Raw genomic sequence first — 9793 nt, forward strand, 5'->3', positions numbered from 1 at the left:
CAATGTCGCACGTCACTTCTGGTGACGTGCTGCTTCGTACGCGCGTGTCCAGCAACAACTCCCGGACCGCGGCGAGTCTCCCCTGCCACGAGGGGTAAGTCCACTTGGCAACCCTACCCACCCACCTCACAGGGTGTCTGTTGTGGGGAGGGGAAGGGAAAGGAGTTTGTAAGCCGCTCTGAGACTCCCTTGGGTAGTGAAGGGCGGGGTATAAATCCAATCTCTTCTTCTTCTTCTTAATTCAGTGTGATCTTTCTTCATAGACCATTTGGTTGGTTTTATTTATTTATTTTTCATTTCGTTCTACTTTTTATCCTGCCCCTTGCCCAGCGATTGTGTCTCTGGGCGGTTTATTTAATGATTCATTACTTATTATTTATTACTTTGGATTTGTCAATCACCCAGTCCAGTACCCACAAGGCTCTGGGAGATGTACAAGTTAAAACAGTGTTAAAATTAATAAAATCTATAAATTAATTACATAATCCCAGATGGCATCGATAATTGCTGATTGGATGTATGCTGATTTTCTTGTATTATGCACGATTTTTAAAGTACCTTTAGGGCTTCTTTAGACTCAGAAGGTGGGAGTTTAACAAATAACTTCCTAATAAATAAATATGAAAAGCATCCTTACTAGCACATAGAATATGGAGATGAGACAGGTTTATGCTGCTTCTCATTGCTAAACATTGTTGCAAGGTGGAAATACACGCCTTAGACCTGAATAGCAAGCGGCGCCCAGACCATTTGTTTGTACATGTTCATGGGCCACTAAATATAGTTGTGGGTAGAATATGAGATATTCTGTCTTGTGCTACCAGCAGATAGCAGGGAGGCTGTGGAAACCATGCACAGGTGCTTGGAGGCACTTTTGGAATAGATGAGGGCTAACAAGCCGAAACTTAATCCCAGCAAAATGGAGGAGCTACTGGTGGGAAGGAGGTGTGACCCAGCTAGGGATGCCAGCGTCCAGGTGGGACCTGAGGATCTCCTGGAATTACGGCATCTCCAGACTACAGAGATCAGTCCCCCTGGAGAAAATGGATGCTTTGGAGGGAGGACTCTGTGGCACTGAACTGCACTGTCCTCCCCAGGCTCCATCCCCAAATCTCCAGGAGTTTCCCATGTTGGATCAAGTAACCCTATCCCCCCATCCCCCACCCGTGGCCAGGGGGACCTGGCTACCCTAGACCCAGGAAATGGGTTATCTCCTGTTCTGGATGGGGTTGCACTTCCCCTAAAGGAGCAGGTTTGTAGCTTGGGGGTGCTCCTGGACCTGGGCCTCCTGTTGGATATACAGGTGGCAGCGGTGGCTGGGGTTGCCTTTTACCAGCTTCAACTGGTGAGCCAGTTGCGGCCCTTCCTGGGCAATGCCCTGTATGTGGGACCGCCACTGAAGACTGTCCAGAAGCTACAGTTGGTACAGAATGTTGCAGTCCAAGTATTGACTGAAGTGAGTCATAGGGACCGTATCACTCCAGTATCCTTCCACTTACACTGGCTTCCAATTTCCTTCAGGGCTCAATTTAAGGTGTATGACCCAACATACCTTAAGGACCACCTTCTCCCATATGAATCTACCCACTCACTCTGGTCATCCTCAGATGCTCTGCTTTGGTTGCCCCCACCATCTAAGGCAGGGGTGTCAAACATGCAGCCCGGGGGCTGGATCAGGCCCCCGGAGGGCTTCTATCAAACAAATGAGTTTGACACCCTGATCTAAGGCTAGATGGGTGGTGACCCAAGAAAGGGCCTTTTCTGTTGTGGCACCCAAACTTTGGGACTCCCTCCCCAGGGAGATTTGTCTGCAACCCTCTGTCAGTGTCTTTTGCCAGCAGGTGAAAACCTTTTTGCCTCATCTGGCATACTGTCAGTAACGGTTATGGGCCCTCCTTCTGGTGCTATTTGGTCATGTGCTTTTAACTGAATTGTATAATTTTAAGTGTGTTTTAATTGCTTAAATATTTTAATTTTGTTATATTCACCACCTTGTGAACCCTGATTGGTTGGAAAGGCGACATAACAATATTTTAAAGAAATAATAAATACTGGGGTGGATCAAACTACCCTCCAAGTAGCCAGGAGTCTTTCCCCAATTTTAAGTGGCTCTTCTTCCAGTGGAAGACTGGTTTCAGGAAGGACCTTGGATTGGAGGAAGGCTCCAGACCCAAGCCAAAAGGAAAGGTGGGGTAGAAATATTTCAATAAATAAGTACATAAGTAGGGTATGGACAGGATCCACCCCACTAACTTGAGTCTCTAAGTATCGTATCAAAAGTATTTTATTTATACAACACATAATTAATTGATGTAATTTGCTGCAATCAAGATGATTCGGAGGTTGGAGCACCTCCCTATGAGGAAAGGTTGAAGAGTCTGGGATTTTTCAGTTTAGAAAAAAAGACAACTAAGGGGAGACATGATAGAGATTTATAAAATTATGCATGGGGAGGAGAGAGTTGACACAGGTCCCTGCCACACGGGGGAAAATAGTCCGGCAAAAGTGCGGCTTTTAAAAGCCGCACCAAAATAGGCATGCGGCGGCGGGATCATACAGATCCCGTGAGCCGCGGCGCAATTGCTCTCCGACACGATCAGATGCCGGGGAGACATCAACGGGAGGCTGCCGAACTGTGCATGTCTGAGCATGCGCCGTTCGGCCAGGAGCCGGGGATGTGCTGGCGAAAGGATGCGCCGGCGATCCCATGGCCGGCCTTGATGCGGCCTTGCCAGAAGAACCACCTCGGTAGGTGGTTTATTTTTGCTGCGTGTTTTGGGCGGAAGGGCCGGATTGAGGACGGGTGCACAACGCTTCCCAGATGTTGTGGTGGGATCGCGCCCGTTTGCTGTGCCCCCGATCCATCCTTCTCCCGGCCCAAAACCTCTAGTGTGACCAGGGCCACAGTGAACTTTTTCTCTCTTTCCCAAAATACTAGAATTCAAGGGCATCCAATTATGCTGATGGGCAGTAGATGCAGGACAAAAATATTTCTTTACACAGAGAGGGATTAAAATGTGGAATTCACTGCCAGAGGATGTAGTGATGGCCGCAGGAATAAACAGCTTTAAGAGGGGATTAGATAGATTCATGGAGGATAGGCCTATCAGTGGCTACTAGCCATGGTGAGTGAGGGGAACCTCCACATTCAGAAGCACTAAACCTCTGAATCCCAGAACCAGGAGGCAGCATCAGGAGAAGACCTCGGCCTCTGTGCCCTGTTGTTGGCCCTCCAGAGGAACTGGTTGGCCCCTGTGTGAGACAGGATGCTGGACTAGATGGACCATTGGTCTGATCCAGTAGGGCTCTTCTGATGTTCTTCTTAAAGGAAAGTAATAATGGCCACCATTTTAGGCGATTATACAAGATGTTAGACAATTTCATGGAGGGAGCTTTAATAAAAGCCATAATAGCATATCTCTGAATACCACTTACTGGGAATAGCAGGGTAGGGCTAGCTATTGCTTTTATGCCCTTCTTGTGAACTTCTGATGGATATCTGTTTGACAAGATGTTTTCCTAGATGGACCCTTGTCCTCATCTAGCAGGCTGTATGTTCCATTGACAATACAGTCGAGAATGTACAAATCCATAAAACCATACATAAGCAAGGGGCTTTCAAGGCAAGTGAGAAGCCAAGGTGGTTTGCCATTTCCCTTCCTCTGCACAGTCTTTCTTGGTGGTCTCCCATGCAAGCACCAACCCCGCTTAGTTTCTGAGATCTGACAAGATTGTTCTATATACCATGCTGCCTTCCCTCCCACATATCCATAAATAAGAACACTTTGTTTGCTCCCAGGTAAATTTCACAGAAGGGTACTGCTGTGTTGCTTTGCGTATCATTAATTATAGTCAATCTTAAAAATATCCAAAGGGTGCAATCCACATTCTGCATTGGCAAAGAAAACACTTACTCTAACTCCAAACTCACACCTCTTAGGAGAGCCAGTTTGGTGCAGTGATTAAGTGCGGGGACTCTAATCTGGGAGAACCGGGTTTGATCTCCAACTTCTCCACTCGCAGCTGCTGGATGACCTTGGGCAAGCCATAGTTCTGTCAGAGCTGTCCTTGAAAAGAGCAGTTTCTGTCAGAGCTCTTTCAGCCCCACCTACCTCACAGGGTGTCTGTTGTGGGGAGGGGAAGGGAAAGGAGTCTGTAAACTGCTCTGAGACTCCAAGTGAAGGGTGGGGTATAAATCCAATCTCTTCTTCTTCTTCTCTTCTCTAGCCAGCTTAGGGCCAAAGTAGACAAGACAATGTCCTTGTGGCCACTACAAAGACTCCACAGCCCTTTGAAGTCATTTAAAAATGTCACAAGGTCCTGCAGCACAGTGCTTTTGTCCTCTCCCCCCTTTTCAAGTGCCAAAACAGCAAGGGAGGGGCTTGCAGCCATATGGGCACTTGATAAGGCGGGAGCAGGGCACAAGAGTTCCTTAGGCTGCTATGTTGTGGGGGTGATCACGATTGGACCCTTGCATAGGTTTGCCAGGTCCCCCTTGGCCACTGGTGGGGGAAGGGGGCGTTGCCAGCAATATTCCCTCTAAGCTGTGGAGTCTTGTGAGCAAAAATTCTGGTTTGTGAGCTTATGGCTTGAAAGTTGTGAGCGAGCGATTTGGCTGCTGCACAAGTCAGTTTGCTCTGGAGCCATCCTTCCTGAGCTGAGACAAAAATGTGTGAGCCGGAGGCTAACAAACTGTGAGCCAGCTCACACTAACTCAGCTTAGAGGGAACACTGGTTGCCAGATCCTGGTTGGGAAACTCCTGGAGATTTGGGGGTAGAGCACGGGGACGACAGGGACCTCAGTGGGGTACAATGCTATAGAGTCCACCCTCCAAATCATCAATTTTTGTCCAGGGGAACTGGAGATGAACTGTAATTCTGGGGGATCTCCAGGTGGGACTTGGAAGCTGGCATCCCTTGCAGCATCCTTACCCTTGTCACATCCGGTTTAGCCCTTAAAGGCGTGCTAAATAAGGTTACTGGCTGGCCAGGAAAAAAAACGCCAGGCCTCATTCATAGAGGTTTGATGAGTGGAGATGCACAGTTGAAGCTTTTCAAGGCATGACATTAAATAAAGTTCACCTAATAATTGCCTGCAGATCAAACTGCTATTAAAGGGGCAGCACGAGGGACCTGTTTAAATTAAAAGCTGGTAGCAACGCTTGTTCTAAAAGCAGCAGGAGAATGGAGAGGCTGTGGTGGTGATGGAATTGGCAGGAGAAAGGCAAGCCGCAGCTACCTCTGTAGCATCTGGGCACCTGGGCTCACTGTTTGTCTTCATTAGGAGCATGGTGTTAGCTTGAAGCCACTTTGCTGTAGCAGCTTTAAGGGCAGGAAGGAAGGGGTGGGGAGAGGAAGTTCTTCACTAGGAGAAATGAAAGTAAATATGAGAAGAACCAGCAGAAAGGAAGAGAAGAGAGCAAGATTTATGCTTCTCCCTTTCCCAGCCAGGGAAACTGACCCCAGCTTACTAGCACCTGCCGCATCCATCCACACACACCTAATTCAGTTGTGGGCAGACTTTCAGACTCCTCAATATTGCCTGCAGGTGAATTCTCCCATCAGAGTTCCCAGATCTGCAGAGACTTGGAGATGATAACCAGAGGTCATTTCGGGGGGAAACACGGGGGATCACAGTTCCCCCGAGTGAGGTATGGGGGGCGGGGCACATGACGAAGCCCCGCCCCCTGCTTCCGGCCGCCCCGCTTCCAGCCCTCATTTTCCCTTCCCCTCCCCACAACAGACACCCTGTGAGGTGGGTGGGGCTGAGAGAACTCTGACAGAAACTGCCCTTTTTCAAGGACAGCTGTGCCAGAGCTTGTGACTGACCCAAGGTCACATGATCTCAGAAGCTCTCAGAAGCCAGGCAGGGCCAGCCCTGGCAAGTATTTGGATGGGAGACCTCCAAGGAATACCAGGGTCATGACCCAGAGGTAGGAAATGGCAAACCACCATTGAATGTCTCTTGCCTGGAACCCCCCCTGAGGGGTTTTCAGTAAGTCAGCTGTGACTTGATGGCAAAAAAAGGAAAAAAACCCACAATGCAGTAAAAAAATAAACCAGAGTCTTGTGAAACTTTAAAGACAATGCTGTAATAAAATCTTAACGGCCAGTGTGTCAGAGTAGGTTCTAGGGAACACAGTCAGCCTAACAAACCTCACAGAGTTGCTGTCTGGACAAGATGGAGGTAAGGAGAATGATGTGACCCACTTGGGATCCCCGCTGGGGAGAAAGGTGGGGCATAAATGAAATTAAGAAATAAATAAGAAAGTGCCACAAGATTTCTGTGTATTTCCCCCCCAATTCTTTTAGTCTGTTACTTCAGCGAGCCCCAATACAGTAAGGCACAACATCCAAATAAGAAACTATAGATCTAATCTGAGGGAAACTGAAACAAATGGATAGTGGAAAGGGTGTATATGTGATACCATGCAGCATAATAACCTATGTATCAAAGAACGTTTCAAATGAATTTGCGGAGAGATGCTTGAAACAAAAAAGGATCTAGACTGCCACCTACTGGCTAATGTGTGTTGCAACTCCAAATTAGGGTATTCTCCCTGTTATGTATTCACTGTATTAAATGCAATGTTAAGCTTGAGTTTCAGCCAGGATTCTAAGCTGGAACAATCCTATTGGTTGAAGGTTAATGGTAACCAATCAAAGCTTAAGAACTGTGCTGGAGGGAACAGACCTGATTGGACTTTATTGTAAGAATACTATTGGTCCTTAACTATTCCTGGGCGTGGCTACATCAGCCCGGGATTGTTTAAAAGGGAGCTATGCTCCACTGTTGGTTGTTGTGTGTTCTTCTGAGGTTCCTGTTGTTAAATAAAGCTGATTTCACTTCCTAAAACGACGTTGAGTCAATACTTGACAGGTTGTAATCCTAGAGAGTGTCCTGTAAGCTCGGGAACGCACAACGCGTGGCCGCTCGACGGAGTCCTGCCAGATTCTAACTGCTAACATATTTAGCTTCCACATTCTAAATGTACTTGGAACCTTCATAGACAAAGCCCCTGAAAGAGCCAAACTTGGATTTTTTAAAAACCTGCTAATCCAGAATCATATACACCAGGGGTCCCCTCCCCAACCTTTTTGAGTCTGTGGGCACCTTTGGCATTTTGACACAGCACAGTGGGTGCCATCACAAAATGGCTGCCGCAGGAGGCTTAGCCGGCTACAAAATGGCTGCTGCAGCTTAACTTCAGTCACTCAGTGAAGATCCTTGTGCCGTGGTGGCAGCTGCTGCCAAAGCAACATTTTTTTAAAAAATCTGCATAGCCGATCAGAGTCCTCAATGACTAATCAGAAGTCTTTCTGGGCAAAAGCTCTATGTGGCCCTACCCTTGTTATATACACTCAAGTATCTTACTCCAAAACCAAAACTCCAATATCCTACCAGATAGGTAGGAAGGTGCCAGTAAGCCTATCACATCTCCAACGTTTGCTGGAAACTGAGTTAAAAATTCTTGTTCATCTGAAAGGGGTATAATACAGCAATTTGACCCCATTCTCTTTTAAGCCCCATATTCATAGTAATTGTATACATTAGAATCAGGGGTCATTTCGTAGAAAAAGAAGTGCAGGAGCTCATTAGAATAACTTATTTGCATATGCCACACCCCCTGACATCACCGGGAGTGTGTCAGAAGGCAAAACGCAACGCTCAGGCTCCACTGGACTGTTTTGGATTGCTAGCTAGGGGGGGGGGGCATGGGCATATCTGTCCTTGCAGAGGAGGGAGAGCTTGTACCTGAATAAAACTTGGTCTTAAAGGTGCTACTGGATTGTTTTGGGCTGGGGGGAGCTCTGCAATTTACCTGGCTGCTTCTTGCTCTGACTGAGGGCTTCTGGGAGCAGGGGGTGGGGCTTGTTGCATGTGCCCGCCCTCTGGGCTCTTTACTGCCAGAGCTCCACTCCTGTGTGCTCCTGCAGGAAATGACCCTGATTAGAATCATAGAGTTGGGATAACTCCAGGGTCATCTAGTCCAACCCCCTGTACAATGGAGGAAGTTCACAAATACCTCCCTCTTCACAACCCCTGCTGGCCTGTTCCATGCCCAAGAAGGTGGCAAAAACCCCTCCAAGATCCCTGGCCAAACTGGCCTGGAGAAAAATAGCTTCCTGACACCCCAAAGTGCCAATTGGCATTTCCCTGGGCGTGTAAGAAAGGGCCATGAGTACTAAGCACTGATGCAACCCTCCCTCTCATGATCTGCCTAAGTTCACAGAATCAGGATTGCTGTCAGGTGGCCATCTAGCCTCTGCTTAAAAACCTCCAAAGACGTTTATGCAATTTACACTATTCCTGTATGGACTTATTGGCAGACAAATCACTTTCCCATTTTTCCTTCAATGGTAATGCTGGCATGGCCTGCTCCATAAAGAACCCCGTAGAATTTCTTTAGTGAGTTAGTGATTTAAGAAGATCACTTCAGAGGGTAAGCCATGTTGGTCTGTGGTAGTACAGCTAGATTCGAGTGGTTTAAGAAAAATTTGTTCAGAATTCGTATGATCCCTATATATGTTTATCTTCCTACCCAGAACCTGTATAAAACTCCTTAATTGCATATATTGGTAGATACATAGAGACTGCTTCTTAATTTTAAAAAACAGTTAATAATAAGAAAGTAGATCCTGATGTTTATGTAGAGCAAACAGGGAGGTGACAATTTTATGTGCTGCTGACGCTTCTAGGAGGGGCATCCATTTTTCTTGGAGATTGTCAGGAGCGGGTTGATTTTCAGTTCGAAGGATACTAGTGGAAACTTTGTCTTGTAGAAAAAAGTCCCACAATTTCAGATACCAATCACTCAGTTGTAACGTCGTCTTAGATTTCCAGTGAAATGCAATAACATTCCTAGCAGCCGCAAGACATAATTCTATTAGCTCTTTCATAAGCCCGTTAGGGGCAGGATGACTCCAATGGTTCAGGAGGAACAAGGAGGGTTGCAGTTGGAGGGTGCAACGAGACTGCTTCTGGATTACTTTTTTCTTTCACTGCATCAAAGGGCATGATCGATTGGGTCCTTCTGAAATGTATTAACTTGATCTGACCATCTCTTACAGGGTTGCCAACTCTGCTTTGGGAGATTCCTGGAGATTCTGGGGGTGGAGCCTGAGGAGGGCGGGGTTTGGGGAGGGGAGGGACTTCAGGTGGGCATAATGCCATTGAGTCCTCCCTCCAAAGCTGCCGTTTTCTCCAGGGGAACTGATCTCTGTTGTCTGGAGTTCAGTTGTAATTCCAGGTGATCCCCAGACCCCACCTGGAGGTTGGCAACTCCACCTCTTACCCTCATGCAGGGGTCATTTCCCGCAGGAGCGCACGGGAGCGGAGCTCCGGCAGTAAAGAGCCCAGGGGGCGGGCACATGCAAAAAGCCCCACCCCCTGCTCCCAGCAGCCCTCAGTCAGAACAAGAAGCAGCCAGGTAAGCTGCAGAGCTTCCCCCAGCCCCCCGGTCCAAAACAGTCCAGTGGCACCTTTAAGACCAAGTTTTATTCAGGTACAAGCTCTCCCTCCTCTGCGAGGACAGATCTGCACGTGTCCCCCCCCCAATAGCTAGCAATCCAAAACAGTCCAGTGGAGCCGGGTGTTGCCTTCTGACACACTTCCGGTGATCTCAGGGTGTGTGGCATATGCAAATAAGTTATGCTAGTGAGTTATGCTAATGAGCTCCTGCACCTCTTTTCCTACAAAATGACCCCTGCCCTCATGTTAAAATTACCAATTCATCTAGCCAATTTAAAATCAGGGTGATCAATGACTGATTCCAATGGGGACATCAAGAGT

General features: G+C 47.5%; 1 protein-coding gene across 1 annotated transcript in view; it reads left to right on the forward strand.

Annotated features, from left to right (window-relative positions):
* Nucleotides 1-9793, forward strand: part of LOC107111239 (phospholipase D3-like) — a 34113-nt gene that overhangs the window by 3456 nt on the left and 20864 nt on the right. The gene's annotated exons all lie outside the window — the stretch shown is intronic.

This window comes from Gekko japonicus, unplaced genomic scaffold (assembly GCF_001447785.1).
Source record: "Gekko japonicus isolate JY-2015 unplaced genomic scaffold, Gekko_japonicus_V1.1 scaffold2386, whole genome shotgun sequence".
NCBI classification, from domain to species: Eukaryota; Metazoa; Chordata; class Lepidosauria; order Squamata; family Gekkonidae; genus Gekko; species Gekko japonicus.